At 36.7% G+C, this 20,181-nt stretch overlaps 1 protein-coding gene across 4 annotated transcripts in view; it reads right to left on the bottom strand.

Annotated features, from left to right (window-relative positions):
* Positions 1 to 4,186, bottom strand: part of tsen54 (TSEN54 tRNA splicing endonuclease subunit) — a 32,490-nt gene extending 28,304 nt beyond the window's left edge. For 3 of the 4 annotated variants that reach the window (XM_087242735.1, XM_087242738.1, XM_087242739.1), the window contains exon 1: positions 4,116 to 4,186. The gene's annotated coding sequence lies outside the window, so the exon portion shown is untranslated. 4 annotated transcript variants of the gene reach the window in all.
* Between the last annotated feature and the right edge of the window lie 15,995 nt (positions 4,187 to 20,181).

Raw genomic sequence — 20,181 nt, 5'->3', positions numbered from 1 at the left:
AAATCAATGCCAATATTAATCGAGCGCAGCGGTGATGTTTGCGCGCAAAGAGAAGTGAACCATGAGCAGATTACAGGTCTACACGCGAGAAAACTACAGCTCGCGAGCGCACAGGGGATCTCCACGCGCGCGCTCAACTGATCATCTGTGCGCACGATGTACGCTCTCGCTGGTTCTTCTCTCTGCTCGCGCGAAACATTTTGGATTTTTGTCAGTCCTGGGGCGGGACTTGGTTCTCTTGTTATCTCTAACGCTATTGGCTACTCTACCTTTACGGAAGTTAGCCGGGATTGGACGCAGGTTAAAAGATCACGCCATTAAATATATATATACAATTTGCAAGTCATAATCATAAGAAACTTTCTGAGAACTTTATGAGGATTCAATCTCAAGAAACGAATAATCAAATAGTCAAATAATGATAATTAATCTTCTAAAATAATGACTTGCATTCTTATAACATGACTTTCTGAACCCATTTGATTTGTCCCGTGCAGCAGAGCTCATTATTACACTTGGGGATGATCTTTCTAGGAAATATTGTCTTCAGAAGAGTTTATTTGCTTTTTAGATCTTTCCATACAATGCATACTATATGTGCAATGCAGCTTTGTATATTATTATAACTATTAACATTGTTTGTAATATAGATCAGTGAAAAAAAAAAAAAAAAATAAATATATATATATATATATATATATATATATATATATATATATATATATATATATATATCTACCTATCTATCTATCTATCTATCTATCTATCTATCTATATATATATATATATATATATATATATATATATATATATATATATATATCTGCGCGCGCAGGACTTTTTTTCTTGCGCTCGATCAGTTGAGCGCGTGCGTGAAGATCCCCTGTGCGCTCGCGAGCTGTAGTTTTCTCGCGTGTAGACCTGTAATCTGCTCACGGTTCACTTCTCTTCGCGCGCAAACATCACCGCTGCGCTCGATTAATATTGGCATTGATTTGCCGCCATACTAAACACTCACTCAATTTGAAATAAGATTATTTTACATACTCCATTGGCAGATTATTTAGCTTGTTTAACTAAAAAGTCTGACTTACTACTTCTGAAAACAAGACAATATATTTTAAGTCATGAAAATGCGTCTTGGTTTAACAATTTTTAGATATTTCGACTGAAAATGAGACTAAACTCCAAGTAAGTACAGCATTTTTTTTTTGCAGTGTGCCAGTTTAACAATCCCTCCCTCAACGTCACCACCTTCCAGGAACCCGCATCATTTTTGGTTGGATGCATTCACTGAATTCCGCAATGTTTTGGCGGTATTAACTAGTTTCTTTCACACTGAAACAGAGTTTTGAAAGATCCTGCACAAGAATAATGTAGTGTCACTGCTAATTTTTTGATATACAATCCCTCTGCATGAACGCCCTTGTAATGTTTTTATTTGGTTCATTATTTGGTGTTTTTACAGATTTGTGGCTTGTTACGTCAACAGCCCCAAGACGGATCCAAAAGTGACGTGGAAGCTTTGTGTGTGATTCTCTACATCCCATTCAGGAACGCTTAACTGCGGGGTCTTGGGATGTGTGAAAGTCTTTTATAGTATGTGACTCTCTAATCCGCTGTTTAATGCACTGAATTGGGTCTGTCTAGTCTAAAATCAGCAGGTTTTTTTCTGTGAAGACCATTGGCTTGCAAAGCACCGTGGCAAAACAGATTGCCAGGGAGGTCATGTTAAAAGGTCAACTTCATTACCAATGCTAACCCTGTGTAGAATAGACTAGTTTGCATAGGTAAATTTGAGTTTCTTATTCTTACTTTGTGATTTTAATCCTTTTTTCCCAATTAAACAAATTGTATTTTTTCCTTTCACATCCTTAGCAAAAAATATTCCATTAAATGCATTAGTGTCCATTCAGTTTTGCAGTGAAGCTCTGGTTCTGAAAGTATTTTTCCATTATTTCCCATTAAGTCTGTATTAAAGCATTATTAGTCATGAACCAAACCAACAGCTTTAAGGAGAATCCCAAAAAGTTGACAAAACTACCCTGTTGAAAAAAATGCACAAGAATATGCTGCAAGGTGTATTTTGACACATGGCTGCTGTTTTAAGTTGGTTCTTTACTGGTAAAACCAGTTAAACAAACGGTTAAACCATGAGCTTAAATCAGCTCGAGACCAGCAAGAACCAGCTTAAGTCAGCTCATGACCAGTTCAAAACCAGACTAAACCAACTCATGACCACAAATAACCATATAAAACCAGCTCATAACCAGCAAGAACCAGTTTAAACCAGCCCATGACCAGCAATAACCAGAAAAAAACAGCTCAAATCAGTAAGAACCAGTTTAAACTAGGTCATGACCAGCCAGAACCAAATTAAACCAGCTCACGGCCAGCAAAAACTAGAAAAAATTAGCTTAAACTAGCTCACAACCAACAAGAACCAGCTTAAACCAGAACATGACCATGCAACAACCAGCAAGAACCAACTTAAATTAGTTCATGAAACATGTTAAACCAGCTCATGACCAGCAAGAACCAGATTAAACCAGCTCATGACTAGCAAAAAACTATTTTAATCAGCTCATGACCAGCAAGAACCAGATTAAACCAGCTCATGACTAGCAAAAAACAATTTTAACCAGCTCATGACCAGCAAGAACCAGATTAAACCAGCTCATGACCAGCAAAAAAACAGTTTAAACCAGCTCACGTCCAGCAAGAATCAGCAAAAACCAGCCCATGGCCAGCAATAATAAAAAAGAACCAGCTTATGACCTCCAAAAACCAGCTTATGACGTCCAAGAACCAGTTTACAACTAAAAAGAATCAGCTTAAACCAGCTCAGGACCTATAAAAACCAGCTTAAACTAGCTCATGACCTCCAAGAACCAGCTTAAACCAGCTCATGACCTCCCAAAACCAGCTTAAACCAGCTCATGACCTCCAAGAACCAGCTTAAACCCGCTCATGTCCTGCAACAACCAGCTTAAACCAGCTCATGACCTCCAAAAACCAGCTTAAACCAGCTCATGACCTCCAAAAACCAGCTTAAACCAGCTCATGACCTTCAAAATCCAGCTTAAACCAGCTCATGACCTCCAAGAACCAGTTTACGACTAAAAAGAACCAGCTTAAACCAGCTCATGACCTCAAAAAACAGCTTAAACTAGCTCATGACCTAAAACATTATGTGTCAGCATCATCTTCTGAGGTTCAAGTAATTTATTAAATGAAGAAAATACCTTAGGAGTTCCTTTTGGATGAAAACATAACTAATGGCTGCTTTTCCTCAACATTCTTCAAAATATCTTGTTTGTGTCCAAAAACAGAAGAAATTAATTAATAAAAAATTAAGAATGCTGTGCCATTAACCAATTGAGTCCAAGTAAATAGAGAAGAAAATATAAGTAAATCATATTTTATACATATACTGATGCTTCACGGTGCACATTACTACTGAGGTGTCCGTGTCACTGATTGGACGAGCGCAGCCCGCGTATTTAATAGCGGGAAACATTACTAACTGTTATCCTGAATGGACCATTCGGACAATAAAGGTAGGAAAATAATGAATTTATTCAGTATGACTGGCAAATTTTACACATAAACAACTGTTTCCACTTTCTAATCAACGAGTCTGTTTGCAAAAACTGTCCGCGATATCCCCCTTTTAAAAGTAATGCCTGACATTTCAGACGAGGGTTGTTAATATTATTACAATAATACAAGTACTGTACAACTATAATTATTGTTTTTAGATTACTATTGTATATATATATATATATATATATATATATATATATATATATATATATATATATATATATATATATATGGCTGGAGTAGATAGTAGACAATAATAAAACGCAGCGTTGGCTATAGATGAGTAGCTTAATAAATAACATTTGTCGCTAACTTCCGACCGGAGCTGTATCCCTTTTAGCAACAAACCCCTCCTTTTTTTAACGAAACTGTTTTAAAACAACAAAGAAAGCACTTGATCCTGAAAATCAAAGATCTCCCCTTAAAGTGTCCTGTGCAAACACGTCTGCAGAAGCTGACACCATTGAAACTATTAGCAAACAAAGCCACGCTGAGGACAAATCATTTACCTTCAGAGCGTCACAGACTCACTCGCTAGCTTTGCTTCCTTCAGCACTAATCTGCTAATCTGTCTGTCTTTAGTGCTTTGTTTCGGCTCCTGCACTTTCATTGATACCACTTTGTTCATGTAATACCGCATTAAGCCTGTAGTCCTGCTCAAACACTTTCAACAAGACGTTTCCAGAGAGCCTCAGTAACCACAGACGCCATAGGCTGTAGTAAATATTTAGCATTTACAACAGGAATGCTACAGTAGACTGTAATGTTTACCTCTTTAGTATTGATAAACAATAATACACTAGATATTATAGTATATTTTAGTTTTTACTACAGTAAACTGTTTTGAATTGTAGTATAATTTACCATAGTGTTGTAAAAAAAACTACAGTAACTCCTATAGTGGCTGTGTTGAAATGGCAACAGATTAATTCAAGTGCTTTACTATAGTATACGCCAAAAACACTAAATGACCACTGTATTTTCAATGATAATGAACAGCTTCAGTTTAATGGATCAAGCCTAGTAAAAAAACAATTTTTTGTTTTGTTTTGTTTAATAAAGGCATGTCTATCAATTTTGAGCCTAATTATCAGCATTATCTCCGCATCAAATGTGTGCTGTTGTCCCATAGAGGGATGTGAAATGTCTAAATATGACTATTGTTGACGTGGAGCAACATTTAAATGCACTTGAGTTTTGTGGAGTCACTGCAGAGTTTGCCAGTATTGATGTTAACGTTCATCATTCGTATGTATTTTTCAGGTTCGTGACCGTGTGGGCATTTTAAGAGAGTTTAAAGCTGTCAGGCAAAGACATTGTACCATTTGTAACTTTATGAAAGATTCGTTTAGTCATTTTCCTTCGGCAAATTCCCTTATTTATCAGGGGTCGCCACAGCGGAATGAACCGCCAACTATTCCGGCATGTTTTAAGCAGCACACAACCCAGTACTGGGAAATTAAATCAACATTCATTCATTCATTTTCTTGTCGACTTAGTCCCTTTATTAAAGCGGGGTCGCCACAGCGGAATGAACCGCCAAGTTATCCAGCAATTTTTTTTTCACAGCGGATGCCCTTCCAGCCGCAACCCATTTCTGGGAACAGACACATTCACACACACACACTCATAGACTACGGACAATTTAGCCTACCCAATTCACCTGTACCCCATGTCTTTGGACTGTGGGAGAAACCGGAGCACCCGGAGGAAACCCACACGAGGCAAGGAAGAACATGCAAACTCCACACAGAAACGCCAACTGAGCCGAGGTTCGAACCAGCGACCCAGCAACCTTCTTGCTGTGAGGCGACAGCACTACCTACTGCGCCACTGCCTCGCCTAAATCAACATTCATTTTATTTATTTATTTATTTATTTATTTATTTATTTATTTATTTATTTATTTATTTATTTATTCATTCATTGAAGACTATCCAGTGTTATATTAAATTTGATATGCATGATTCACTCCCCTACAAAAACATCACAATCAACCTAAATCCAAGTCATCGGTTAAAAGTCCCAATAAATGTCACAGAAAAACGTAAAAGTTTCAAACTCCTCACAGAAACGCCAACTGAGTCAAGATTCGAACCAGCGACCCAGCGACCTTCTTGCTGTGTGGTGACAGTGCTAACCACTGAGCCACCATTTTGCCATGTTTTGTAAGCAGTTGTAAATAAATATTTACAGTTAGCAAGGTTACAAACACCCCCCCCCCCCAAAAAAAAATCACTCCAAGCATTTTTTATTAAAACTTTTTATTAAATACCAATAATACTTAAATACATTTTTAGTGTACTACAATAAAGTACACTACAGAGAAAACATCCAGAAGAGTTTTATTAGTGTGTTTTTCAAAAGTGTGCTTTAAATGCTTTTTAGTACACTGTCTAAGTTAATATATAAAAATCTATTAGTAATGTATTGTAGTAGAAGTACATTTTCCCAAAAGTTGTACTTAAGTACACTTAATAAAAAGTTACTGTTTTGTGTCTTTACATTTCATATATGTGCTGTAATGTTGCATCTTATTTATATTTTTGTGTTCTCAGTTTTTGCAAAGTTTTTGTTCCCTCCCATAAGGTATTTTTGGACTTGTGGTTTACTGCACAAAAAGATTAAAGTGTTTTGATGAAGCACAGATGCAGTTTTTTTTATACACACAGTATAAGGGTAATTTCTTTAAATAAATGTTTAGTGTGTTAAAAGCAGATTTTAGATCAGCTTCATGGTGTCTCATAATAGCACAGTTGAGTACACTTAGATGTACTTGAGTTTATCTTAAAATGTACTTAATGCTCATTTTTAGTACATTAAATACATTTTTACATTTAGTCATTTAGCAGACGCTTTTATCCAAAGCGACTTACAAATGAGGACAAGGAAGCAATTTACACAACTAAGAGCAACAATGAATAAGTGCTGTAGGCAAGTTTCAGGTTTGTAAAGTCTAAGAAGGAAAGTATTAGTAGTATTAGTATTTTTTTTATTTTTTTTTTGGGTACAGTTAGTGTGATATTCAGAGAGGCAATTGCAGATTAGGAAGTTAAGTGGAGACTAAATAGTTGAGTTTTTAGTCGTTTCTTGAAAATAGCGAGTGACTCTGCTGTTCTGATGCAGTTAGGGAGTTCATTCCACCAACTGGGCAGATTGAGCGTGAGCGTGAGCGAAAGTGATTTCTTCCCTCTTTGGGATGGCACCACGAGGCGACGTTCATTCACAAAATTAGTTTGGGGAAATAGAGCACTTTTATACAGTATTTAGCACACTTTTTTTTTTTACAATTTGTATATTCTTTTAATATATTACTATTATGCTTTAAGCTATTCTTAAATATATTTATAAATGTTTAAAATTAGGGTTCAAGTGTATTTCTAGGTGTAACTAAATAAATAAATAAATAAATAAATAAATTTATATATATATATATATATATATATATATATATATATATATATATATATATATATATATGTATATATATGTATATATTAAAATACAGATATAGTAAGTTAAAAGCATATTTTAGATAAGCTTCACGGTAAGCTTCATTAAAATATTCATGGTTTTTTTATACACACAGTATAAGGGTAATTTCTTTAAATAAATGTTTAGTGTGTTAAAAGCAGATTTTAGATCAGCTTCAGGGTGTCTCATAATAGCACAGTTGAGTACACTTAGATGTACTTAAGTTTATCTTAAAATGTACTTAATGCTCATTTTTAGTACATTAAATACAAAATTAGTTTGGGGAAATAAAGCACTTTTAATACAGTATTTAGCACACTTTTTTTACAATTTGTATATTCTTTTAATATATTACTATTATGCTTTAAGCTATTCTTAAATATATTTATAAATGTTTAAAATTAGGGTTCAAGTGTATTTCTAGTTTTATTTTTTTAAATACAGATATAGTATGTTAAAAGCACATTTTAGTTCAATTTCAGGGTGTCTCATAATAGCACAGTTGAGTACACTTAGATGTACTTGAGTTTATCTTAAAATGTACCTAATGCTCATTTTTAGTACATTAAATACAAAATTAGTTTGGGGAAATTTTTAATTTAAAGCACTTTTAATCAAGTGGTGCTCGCTGCAGAGCCATTTGAGGAGAGGTGAGCTCCAGCGAGGGGGAGCTTAAGCTTGAGCTCCACCTTTTTTGCACTTCTTCTACGAGTGATGTCACTGGGGGTAGGGTTAGGGGTGGGGTTGGTGTACGCATTAAAACAGCTTACAGGAGGAGGAGCGACAACTCATGCTCCCCCTCGCTGGAGCTCAGCTCTCCTCAAATGGCTCTGCAGCGAGCACCCTCTCCTTTTAATACAGTATTTAGCACACTTTTTTTTTTTTTACAATTTGTATATTCTTTTAATATATTACTATTATACTTTAAGCTATTCTTAAATATATTTGTAAATGTTTAAAATTAGGGTTCAAGTGTATTTCTAGTTTTATTTTTTTTAAATACAGATATAGTATGTTAAAAGCACATTTTAGTTTAATTTCAGGGTGTCTCAAAATAGAACAGTTGAGTACACTTAGATGGTATTAAGCTTATCTTAACATATACTTAATACTATCTTTTAGTACACTAAGTACAAAATTAGTGTGCGGAAATGGAGCACTTTTAGTACAGTACTGAAAAGTGTACTAAGTATACTTAAATAAACTGCATTTAGTGCACTCTTTATTTTTTTACCTGGGAATGGTGGTGTTTGAGGGTCACGTCTGCAGCACAGCATTATGATGTGTTTGTCAAGGATGAATAATTCCTGTTGTATTGAGCTGATAAACTTGCAGTGACTCCAGATATGGGCTGATTAATGTGTGTGTGCGTGTGTGTGTGTGCTGCCCGTACTCCACACGCACACACACACACACTCCTCTCTGTCCTCCTGAAGGTCACAGTGTCCTGCTCTCGCCGCCTTGGGCAGATTCCACACTTCTAGAAACTTCTAGCTGATTCCTTGCATGGCTAATTTTGTTGTTATGTATGAGCTGTGTGTGTGTGTGTGTGTGTGTGTGGATGTGGGGGTAGATTCTTCCTCTTTCTCCGGTGTGTTCAGCCTTAAAGTCCAGGCTTGTTTGCATTCCTCTCAGTTAATAAGTGTTTGTCTGGTCCCAGAGCTGGGCTAAAGATCACCCCACGCAAACACGCAGCCCGTCCCACGCCCCGCTGGAGAAGAGCCAGCGAGCGGGACGCTAGGCTAATGAGTGTCATAAATTTCATGGAGCCTCAGCTCATCCATTAACCATGATAATATCCGGGGGGTGGTGGTGGTGGGGGAGCAGGTCTACCACAGGGAGGTCACATGACCCCTTCTGCATGCTAGCACACACATCCATTCACTCTGATGAGATTTAAAGAGGGGAAAATCACTTTTATAAGGGGTTGTGTGGCGGCACTGTCTGAATATATCCAGCCTCTAATGGTGAACGTTAATTAAATAAATTTTTTTATAATCACACTTGATAAAGGAAACACTTTCATTGATCCCAGCAAACAGGGAACGTTCCCAGAACATTCCCTAACGTTCTTTAAAAGTTGTGGAAATGTTAGCACAAAACGTTATTAATAGAACGTTTTTATAAGAGTCTCATAACGTTGTTAACGTTCTTGTAATGTTGTAAAAAAACGTTCTTAGAACAAAGTTTTTATGAAGTTAATTGTACTTCATAAACATTGTCATAATGTTGATGGAAAACGTTCTTAGAACGTTATATTTTGGTGGAAATTTAGGTTTTGAAAACGTTGTAACAACATTATCCTAACCATAAAAAAATGTTCTAGCAACATTAAGCAAACTGGACATTTCAACGTTTTTGTAACATTCCAAATAAACGTTCTTAGAACGTTATATTTTGGTGGAAATTTAGGTTTTAGGAATGTTGTAACAACGTTATCCTAACCATCAAAAAACGTTCTAGCAACATTAAACAAACTGGACATTTTAACGTTCTTGGAACGTTACAGATAACCTTATGAGAACGTTCTTACAACCGAAATTTGTTAGCTGGGATATTTCCCCGGCCACTAATGACCATCTCTCCTTCATTAGCATAAACAGCAGCCCTGAGTGAGAAGCAGCCATCTAAGCTTTTACTGTACTTGCACTACATTACAGGCAAGTAATGCTACTCTTACTTGAGTGATTTTTCACTGGCTGTCAACGAACAGTTTCCGTATTTTAGTGTATTCTGTTTATTTCTGGTTGTGAACTGCATTATGGGATGTCGACCTCTGCTTTGTTGACTTTTGATGTTGAATAATCAACTCTACAGTTGAACAAAGTCACTTTCATCGACATTTTTAGTAGTTTGACATAATATAATGTATAATATCTAGAGAAATGAGTGTGTAGAGTAGCAGAAAACGTGCTGCAGTTTATTACAAGGCGTTTGTAGTGTAATATACAACAGCAACCCTGACTATATAGCACTGTAAACTATTAAAATATTCATAAAAGTCACTTTCACTAACTTCTCAAATGTAAAAGTTGTTGGAAGAAAGATCAAGATCCCATAATGCAATTTAAAAGCAGAAATAAATCATGAAAAATTAAAAACATGAATCACAAAATACGGAAAACAGCTAATTTGAGATATTTTTACAGCAAAGCCCTAATTCTAAACATGTCCCATAGTTTTTTTTTTTGTGTGTCTGACCCAATCTAAGTGGCAAAGAAATTACACACTTGGCCTTTCCCAAACAGTATCAGTGTTGATTAGCAAGGGAATGACTGTGGGAAATTACTTCAGAAGTCTGTGTTTCACTTCATCCTCCATCTGTTCCAATCAAGTCATTTCAAGAGAGACGCAGCCGCTGATGCTGGGGGTGTCAAACTCAGAGCGTGTGTGTGTGTGTTGGAAACAGCCTTGGCCGGGATAGTCTATGAGGGGGTCTCAATTTGGATCCAGCATTGGGGCTTTTGTCACTACGGCAGTTCACCTATTGAAAGCAGAGTCTCAGATATGTAAAGCAGCATCATTTTAAAGTCTTCGCTTCACTGGGAAACAAACAACAAAAGTAAAGAAATCAAATCGAGAGAAAAAAAGAGAGACTATCTTCCATTAGTAGCGTAAACAAAAAACCTGGCATGTGCACAAGTGCACTGAAAAAAAAAGCTTTTCTTACGTAGAGTTTTTGTCTTGTTTCTAGTCCAAATATCTAAAACGTCTTAAATACAGAAGCATTTTCTAGAGACTTTGCTGCTTGTCCATATAGGGCTGCAAGATATTGGAAAAATATGACATTGAGATACTGAGATACATTGAGATACTGCAGTATACACTACCTGACAAAAGTCTTGTCGTCGATCTCAGCTGTAAGAGCAACAAATAATAACTTGACTTGTAGTTGATCATTTGGAAAAGTGGCAGAAGGTGGATTTCTCTGATGGATCATCTGTTGAACTGCATCCCAATCCTAACCCTAACCTGCACGGAGCCAAGATTCTCCTTCTCATACTTCAGCCTCCACATCAAAGCTCCTGACAATAATAAAGCTCAAATTGGCCAGCCCAGTCTCCAGACATGAACATTATTGAGCATGTCTGGGGTAAGACGAAGGAGGAGGCATTGAAGATGAACACAAAGAGTCTTGATGAACTCTGGGAGTCCTGCTGAAGGCTTTCTTCTTCATTCCAGATGACTTTATTAATCAGTGATTTGAGTCATGTCAGAGATGTATGGATGCAGTCCTCCAAGCTCATGATGGAGTCAGACACAATATTCATTCTGTCTCCACTGCAGCAGGACTTTATATTCTATACTGGACATCATTTCTGTTCAGTGATGAGACTATTGTCTAAGCCAGTGGTTCTCAAACTGTGGTACGTGTACGCGCGGGCTTCCTTCTAGTGGTACGCGGAGCATACCTGTCAACATTGGGATGTGAAAATAAGGGATATGCCCACCATAATAAGGGATTACCCCAACAACACAAACCCCCCCACCCCCCAAAAACTGGACTTTCTCTCCGCTTTAAATCGCTTTTTTTTTTTTTGAAACAGCATCTGTTTATCACTATGGAGCGCGTCAGCTGACAGTCACGCACCATTATATGACTGTTTTGAGGATTGTATAGGATGGGCGACGGCACCTGTAACCAAAAAGAAATGGACTCGCGCCATTTTCAATATTTATTTATAAGTGTTTTCATTCCTAAACAAAGCGAAAGCACAGAAGACTCACTTTTTAGAGCTAGGGCGACCCCTGGTGGTTCGGCGGTATGGGTTGCGTATAGGGAGGCTCGGGTGTTCAGAGAAAGACTGAAAATACGGGAGAAATACCTTTACGGGATGATAGTGGGATAGAACTGAAAAATACGGGAGAATCCCGGGAAAAATGGGAGGGTTGACAGGTATGACGCGGAGGAATCCAATTTGTAATATGTACATGCTACATATATTTCAAAATTGATCAAAAATTATTTATATATTAATATGTCATTATATGACATACACTGTAAAAAATTGCCAAGATTTCAACGGTAAAAAACTGTAAAAATGCTACAGTACAAATCCGTAACCTGGTTAACAGTATGTATCCTTAATATGTAATAACCGTAAATTGACTTTCCCAGAATTCCCTGCATGGCACGTAACTTTTTATGCATTTGGTTGACATTATTATGGATCTTTTTAGTTGTTTCCCCATCAGTTATGTACATTAGAGATTTATGTTACATCTAATGTTAATAAACAATGTTTATTTCATGACTTTAATTTTAAGCGTGTTATCATACTGGTGTTTAGTAGCTGTGTGAATGACACTGAGCACCTTCTATTGATACTCTTTTCTGCTTGTGGAAAAAGTTGATTGTGATGAGCATTGGCTCATTATGTAACTTCCTCATCTCCACCTGCATGTGCGTGTGCTGACGTGTCTAACTGTGAAACAAAAGATGTGTAGATGTTGATCATTCAAAATACAGACATATTACCTCTATAAATTAATAAAATACGGTAATTTACCGTAAAAATTAAAAATTACTTTTACGGTTTGTACCGTGTTTTTAATGGTAAAGTACTGGCACACACAGCTGCCGTTTTTTTACTGTAAATTTTACGGATTTATTTTTTACAGTGTATATAGCCTAAAGGTCCAGGCAACATTTTCAGGTGCTGATGAATTGGCTACTACTATATGTTACTACTTTACATTTAAGTAAAGCTCTTTTCTTTTTACCTTTTACACATTTTAATTTAAATGTTGACTTTTTTAGTTTGTTTTTTTTACATATAAGCACAGTAAAGTGTTAACGTTCAGACTATTTATGTTTAAAGTGGCTGACAATAATAAATATTCTTATTAATAGGAATTAATCTGCCACGTTTTTGAACTGCGAAGAACTGTAGCTGCTTTTCTGGGCTTACTACGCTACTGTAATTCAATACTGCTCATTATGGTGGTACTTGGAGAGACAATTTTTTTCTGAGGTGGTACTTGATGGAAAAAAGTTTGAGGACCACTGGTCTAAGCAAAGTCAGACCTTACTGTCCTAACCCAGCCAGCAAATGTGGCTCAAATCCAGCCCACACCAGACACTTACATGTAACATCCGGCCCACATTCCGCATAAATTAATGGCACTAGGGCGGTCCGCTCCTGTTCGCCAGATCTGAGCCACAATTAAGCCAAAGCAATATCACAAATTAGCCAGAATTCAACCAAATAAACCAGAACTGACCCTATTCTGGACCACAGCTTGCTTTTATCCTGGCCCAGATCTGGCCTACACTTTGCACTTGCTGGGTGTGGCAAAGTGCGAAAATCCCAGCATGCATTGCAGCATGAATACATTCTACAGCTTATTGATGCTCCAGTTTTCATTATCCGCTGTTGATTCTGCTGTTCATGTTGACGTCTTGTCACTTTTAGTCTCCTGTTTGTGATGTTTGTTCATTTTGTTATTTGTCATCGTTGTTGAGGTTCATACGCTGGTTATTGATGTCTCTGTGAGCAGAAGTAGAACCAGAGAATTTTTTTAGCATATAAACCTTTATAATTCTGTGGCATGAGCAAGCATGCTATTACATTACTTCTAACATTGGATTAAAAACAATGGTTAACATCAGTGAATTACATTATTTGTCAAACGGAAGCCTGCTTGTTGCTTGCTGTATGTGGGCGGAGTAATACACAGAGGTGAAGGGTGAAGAGGCCTTTGTGTGATGTTACCGGCACAATATCGCACGGCTATCAGCCAATCAGATTCAAGAACAAGACAGAACTGTTGTGTAAACTGAAATAGATTGTTGTGTGTTCTGTGATATGCTGTAATAAATTTGAACATCATTGTTTTTCTTATTATTTACCTCGTATATGTAGACATTACATCCTGAACATGTACTTGAAAGTTCTGGAAAAGTCTTGGAAGTTTTGAAGTAAAAATGTGTACGAACCCTGAAAAACTCACTTCATTTTGACTCATGATTTCTCAAAACGAGACAATATTTTGTGCTTGCCTAGAAAATGTTTCTTGATTTAAGGATTTTTAGATATTTGGACTGAAAACAAGACAAGAATGCTGTGTGGCATGGAAATAAATAAAGGAATGCTCAAACGGAGTAGGGTGAAAGAGTTTACTATGCTCCTGTTTGCTTAGAGTAGGCTTTTTCTTTTTCTTTTTTTTTTGCTTTAATTTCATTGAGCCAAGCCAAGTCCTGCCGTCGGCATTCAGAGGCAGGTCTGGACTTGCCAGTGGAAGGTCGAGCTGTGTCCGCCAGCCTTTCCCCTGGCTACCGTGCGCCTTGTTTATGTTTGTTTTGTTCATTCTTCACCTCCTCGTCTCTGTAATTCTCTCTCTCCGGGACGGTCTGCAGGTCTCTGGTGTGATCGGGTGTCAGGTGAGCTCTTCTCTTCCTGCGTTTGTATGTGTTAAACGCGTGCTGTTTAGCAGCTATATTGTTTCACGGTCTCCACAACACAACCTTCATCCTGGACACCTCTGAGATTGAATAACCTTAAAAGCCAGCCGCCAAACCTGTACTTTAAGATGACGTCCACCTTACTTTCAGGCATGGTTGCCATGTAGTGGCATTTATCATAAATAGTACACTGCAAAAAACGCATTTCTTACTAGTTTCTGTGTTGTTTCTAGTCCAAATATCTAAAAATGTCTAAGCATTTGGAAGACAAGTAATTTAATGTTTTGTTTTCAGAAATAATGAGTTTAAATTAAGTGTTTTTAGATAAATCAAGCTAAATAATTTGCCAATGGAGAAAGCAAAAGCAAATCCAAGATTATTTTGCTTGTTTTAAGGAAAAACACACCTAATTTTGACTCACTGTTTCTGAAAACAAATGTTTGTTGCTTGTCTATAGAAAATGCTTCCCCAGATAGCATACGAATGTGGGCCACTTTAGGCAGTTATGCAGCACTGCTGGTCTTCCTTCGGCCAAGACAAAACGAACGTGAGCCTGAAGTGGCCCACCTGTGCAATGGCAAAGGAGGGCCAAAGATTCTAATTCATATATGGGCCATTTAGGGCAAAGATTTGGCACTTATGGCAAAATGTAATCTGAATGTGAGCCTAATGTGGCCCATGTTGAAAATAGTATATTTGGCCCAAATGACAGAGGACAAATGTGGGCCACAGTTGGCAAAAATGTGGCATAGTCATTTAAGGGTAATCTGGGTCTAAACCCAAAGTGGCTCACATAGGTGCAAATGTCTCCTAGTTATCTCAAGAAATATGTGGGCCAGAAAAAACATGGCAAATGTGGCCCAGTTATTTTAAAACATATGTGGGCCACTTTTGGCAAATATTCGGCATAGTAAGCTTTGGCTAATGTGGCTGTGAGCCTAAAGTGGCCCAGAAAAAACATGGCAAATGTGGCCCAGTTATTTTAAAACATATGTGGGCCACTTTTGGCAAATATTCGGCATAGTAAGCTTTGGCTAATGTGGCTGTGAGCCTAAAGTGGCCCAGAAAAAACATGGCAAATGTGGCCCAGTTATTTTAAAGCATATGTGGGCCACTTTTGGCAAATATTCGGCACAGTAAGCTGTGGCTAATGTGGCTGTGAGCCTATAGCGGCCCAGAGAATATATGAAAAATGTGGCCCAGTTAACTTAAAATATAAATGGGCCACTTTTGGCAAATATTCAGCACAGTAAGCTCTGGCTAATGTGGCTGTGAGCCTTTAGTGGCACATGGAAAACATGGCAAATGTGGCCCAGCTATCATAAAACATATGTGGGCCACTTTTGGCAAATATTTGGCACAGTAAGCTTTGGCTAATGTGGCTGTGAGCCTTAAGTGGCCCAGAAATGATATGGCAAATGTGGCCCAGATCTGGCAAACAGGAGTGGACCGCCCAAGCACCATCATTCAATGTGGTATGTGGGCCAGATGTAAGTATCTGGCGTGGACCAGATCTGGGCCAGAATAAAAGCAAACCGTGTCCCAGAATTGGGTCAGTTCTGCTTTATTAGGTTGAATTCTGGCTGATATTTGGTATTATTATGGCTTAATTGAAGCCCAGATCTGGCAAACAGGAGTGGACCGCCCAAGCGCCATCATTCAATGTGGTATGTGGGCCAGATGTAAGTATCTGGCGTGGACCAGATCTGGGCCAGAATAAAAGCAAACCGTGTCCCAGAATTGGGTCAGTTCTGCTTTATTAGGTTGAATTCTGGCTGATATTTGGTATTATTATGGCTTAATTGAAGCCCAGATCTGGCAAACAGGAGTGGACCGCCCAAGCGCCATCATTCAATGTGGTATGTGGGCCAAATTTAAGTATCTGGTGTGGGCCAGATCTGGGCCAAAATAAAAGCAAACCGTGTCCCAGAATTGGGTCAGTTCTGCTTTATTAGGTTGAATTCTGGCTGATATGTTGTATTGCTTTGGCTTAATTGTGGCCCAGATCTGGCAAACAGGAGTGGACCGCCCAAGCGCCATCATTCAATGTGGTATGTGGGTCAAATTTAAGTATCTGGTGTGGGCCAGATCTGGGCCAAAATAAAAGCAAACCATGTCCCAGAATTGGGTCAGTTCTGGTTCATTAGGTTGAATTCTGGCTGATATTTGGTATCACTTTGGCTTAATTGTGGCCCAGATCTGGCAAACAGGAGTGGACCGCCCAAGCGCCATCATTCAATGTGGTATATGGGCCAGATTTAAGTATAATATGTGATATTGCTATGACTTAATTGTGGCCCAGATCTGGCAAACAGGAGCGGACCGCCCAAGTGTATGCAGTATGTGGGCCGGATGTAAGTGTCTGTTTTGGGCCGGATTTAAGCCACATGAATTTTGCAAGCTGGGTGACACTGAGCTGATGTTGAAAACCAACTGAATATCAACCCCACCTGACGTCGGTGTATTACCAAAATAGAAATAAAGATTAATGTCATGAGGTTGTGTGCCTGCTGGGAAATTCTGTCATCATTTACTCTCCCTTTACTTGTTTCAAACCTTAATGAGATTCTTTCTTCTGTTGAACATAAGATATTTTGAAGAAAGCTGAAAACTATTAACTTCCATAGTAGGAAAAACAAATATATTAGGGGTCAGTGGTTTCCAGCATTCTTCAAAATATCTTCTTTTGTGTTCAACAGAAGAAAGAATGTCAGAAAGGTTGGAAACAAGTAAAGGGAGAGTAAATGATGATTTGGCTTGTTGCTATTGTCGTGATCTCGCTGTTTAAGGTCATATAATGCAAAGTGAATGAGATCTATTGGAGGAGCTGAAAGCAAAAGGCTCCTTTGTGGCTACGGCAGACTCACGGGCCAGAAACGTTTATAAAAAACATTCCCAAGAGGCCAATTTAAAAACGTAATTCATATAACACATCTGATTACCTCATAGGTGCCTCTATGCTGAAATAATGAGCAAAGAAATTCTGGTGGATGGTGTTTGTTTAGTCAAATTGGAGAATATGATTTATAAAATATACATCCAGCGTTCTCCAGCCTCCGGCGCCTAGACTGCAGCTCTGCACAGGAAGTTTGGCCAGAGGAGAAACGGTCCCAACTGAGCCTGGTCTCTCTCAAGGTTTTTTTTTCCTTCACTTTTCTCAATTGGTGAAGTTTGTTCCTCCACTGTCGCCACCGGTTTGCTTGGTTTGGGACTGCGCATTGATGGATTTGCTCTTCAGTGTTTGAACTTTCAGCAGTGAAAATTGAATCACACTGAACTGAACTAACCTGAACTTCAACTCTGAGATCCGGACTGACACTGTTTTAGTTTAGAACTTCTGTGTTCAGCTGCTTTGACACAATCTAAATGCGCTTTATAAATAAACACGAATCGTGCTGTCAGGTGATCAAAATTTAACGTCTAACCAGTGTCTAAGGACGTTATTTTGATGTCCAATAACGACATCAAATGACGTTAATAACTGATGGATTTTAGGTTGTGATGGAAAGTGAGCAAAATTTAACGTCGAGCCAACATCATATTGACATTGACATTTATTTGTCAGTATATTTGTTTATTTGTTATATATTTTGCGCTAAAAATGGTAGAAAATTATTTTGTGGTGAAAAAAAAAAAAATATATATATATATAAATATATATACTCTACATATATACATTTATATATATATATATATGTTTATATATATATTATATATATATATATATATATATATATATATATATATATATATATATATATATATATATATATATATATATATATATATATATATATATATATATATATATATAATATATATATATATATATATATATATATATATATATATATATATATATATATATATATAAACATTTTATATGAATAAAAAAATTGTATATAAACATAAAAATGTATATATTAATATAAAAAGTTGTAAATAAATATAAAAATGTATATATAAATGTAAAAAATTATACAGAAATATAAAAAAATATTTATATAAAAATGTATAGATAAATATAAAAAATTATATAGAAATTAAAAAATTTATGTATATATATATAAATATAAAAAATTGAATATAAATATAAAAAATCATATATAAATATAAAAAATGTTTTTATAAATATAAAAAATGTATTTATAAATCTAAAAAAAATTATATAAATTATATATATATATATATATATATATATATATATATATATATATATATATATATATATAAATGTTAAAAATGTATATATAAATATAAAAAAATGTATTTAAGTATTTTGCATTGAATATATATATATATATATATATATATATATATATATATATATATATATATATATATATATAAGATCTAAAATGGTAGGGATTAAGCCAAAAGATGTTTGTATAACTCTTATTTTCATCCATAATCTTTCTCTCTCTCAGATTTCTCTCCTCAGAACGTCTGGCATCATGTACCTCACTCAAGACAAGCGTTAGGGCTTCCCCCAACGTAACACACCTAAAACACAAATTGCTGTAAAATACATCAATGGCAGCGAAATGTTTTCGATCGTTAACGGCAGGAAAACTAAATAATTTATTGATTTGACGCACATCATAATACCAGCCACACATGTACAGCACAGATAATTGTTCCACCTTCAATTCCGTCATCGGTGAGCCAATATCCATCTGTCTGTTCCACTGATCTGTTTGTTAGATATTTGCTCCCACTTTATTTTGCAGTCAGAAGCACGTCAAATGCACAAGACACCCAATTTGCACCACAGGATGTCTAATCGCATCTTTGCATTGACTTCACATGTACATTAATTCCGCCCCCTTTCATGTAATGAAATGTTAGTGAGACGTCATTTTTCGAGAGTCACTCAAATACATCACGTGTGCTGCGTATGCAACGTCTATACGTCATGTAAAACAATTAATTGAAAACTGAAATGAATATAATTTGAGTATATGTTTGGAGTTGGATGATTTATGAGATTATTTACATTTTTTGTGATTATTTTGCGATTAAATGAAAAATTTCCAACTTTTTATTGATTTTGCGTTGGATTCAGCGATCGCGGAATCGTTAAATCTAGGGGGTCTGTATAATTTGTTGTTTTACTCTATAGATCTCCATATAAAAATCTTAAAGGTTATTGGTACTGATCATCAACAGACAAAAATTGCACATTTTACCTCTTTCCAACAGGGAAAACCAGCGACAATCCATAAATATGGATATAATGGAAGTCAATGGGGCAAAAACAGCCCCCAACATAACGAAAGGGGAGTCGAACTGTATACCGGGAATAATACATTGTACTGAATTGCAACACAAAACCAGTTTTCTAATCATCCTCTAAGGCTCACCAACACATAAGTGGGCACATCGCATGCATAACACTGGAAACCCTTGATTTGAAACACAGCCCTCTCCATTAACAGCCTGATAAACGGCATTATTAGTGACGATTACAATGAGCAGTCCGAACAGCAGGAAATGGCTTTGTCACGGGGCATTTTTTCACACCCCCAAAACACCTACAAAAGAGCATCGCGGCCAGGCGTAATGAATAACGGGCCTCCCACCGTTTGACCACGTATTGTTTTGCCTGTGCTCGCTCACTGTGTGTACTGCTCTGTAAGCTGGTGATGGATGTCGGATTACTCAGTGTCTTTCTAACAAAGAGACCGCAGCTCTGA

Source organism: Danio rerio, chromosome 3, assembly GCF_052040795.2.
Source record: "Danio rerio strain M-AB ecotype USA chromosome 3, GRCz13ab, whole genome shotgun sequence".
Taxonomy (NCBI): domain Eukaryota; kingdom Metazoa; phylum Chordata; class Actinopteri; order Cypriniformes; family Danionidae; genus Danio; species Danio rerio.
The sequence above is the reverse complement of the archived record's forward strand: the minus strand, read 5'-3'. Positions and strand labels throughout refer to the sequence as shown.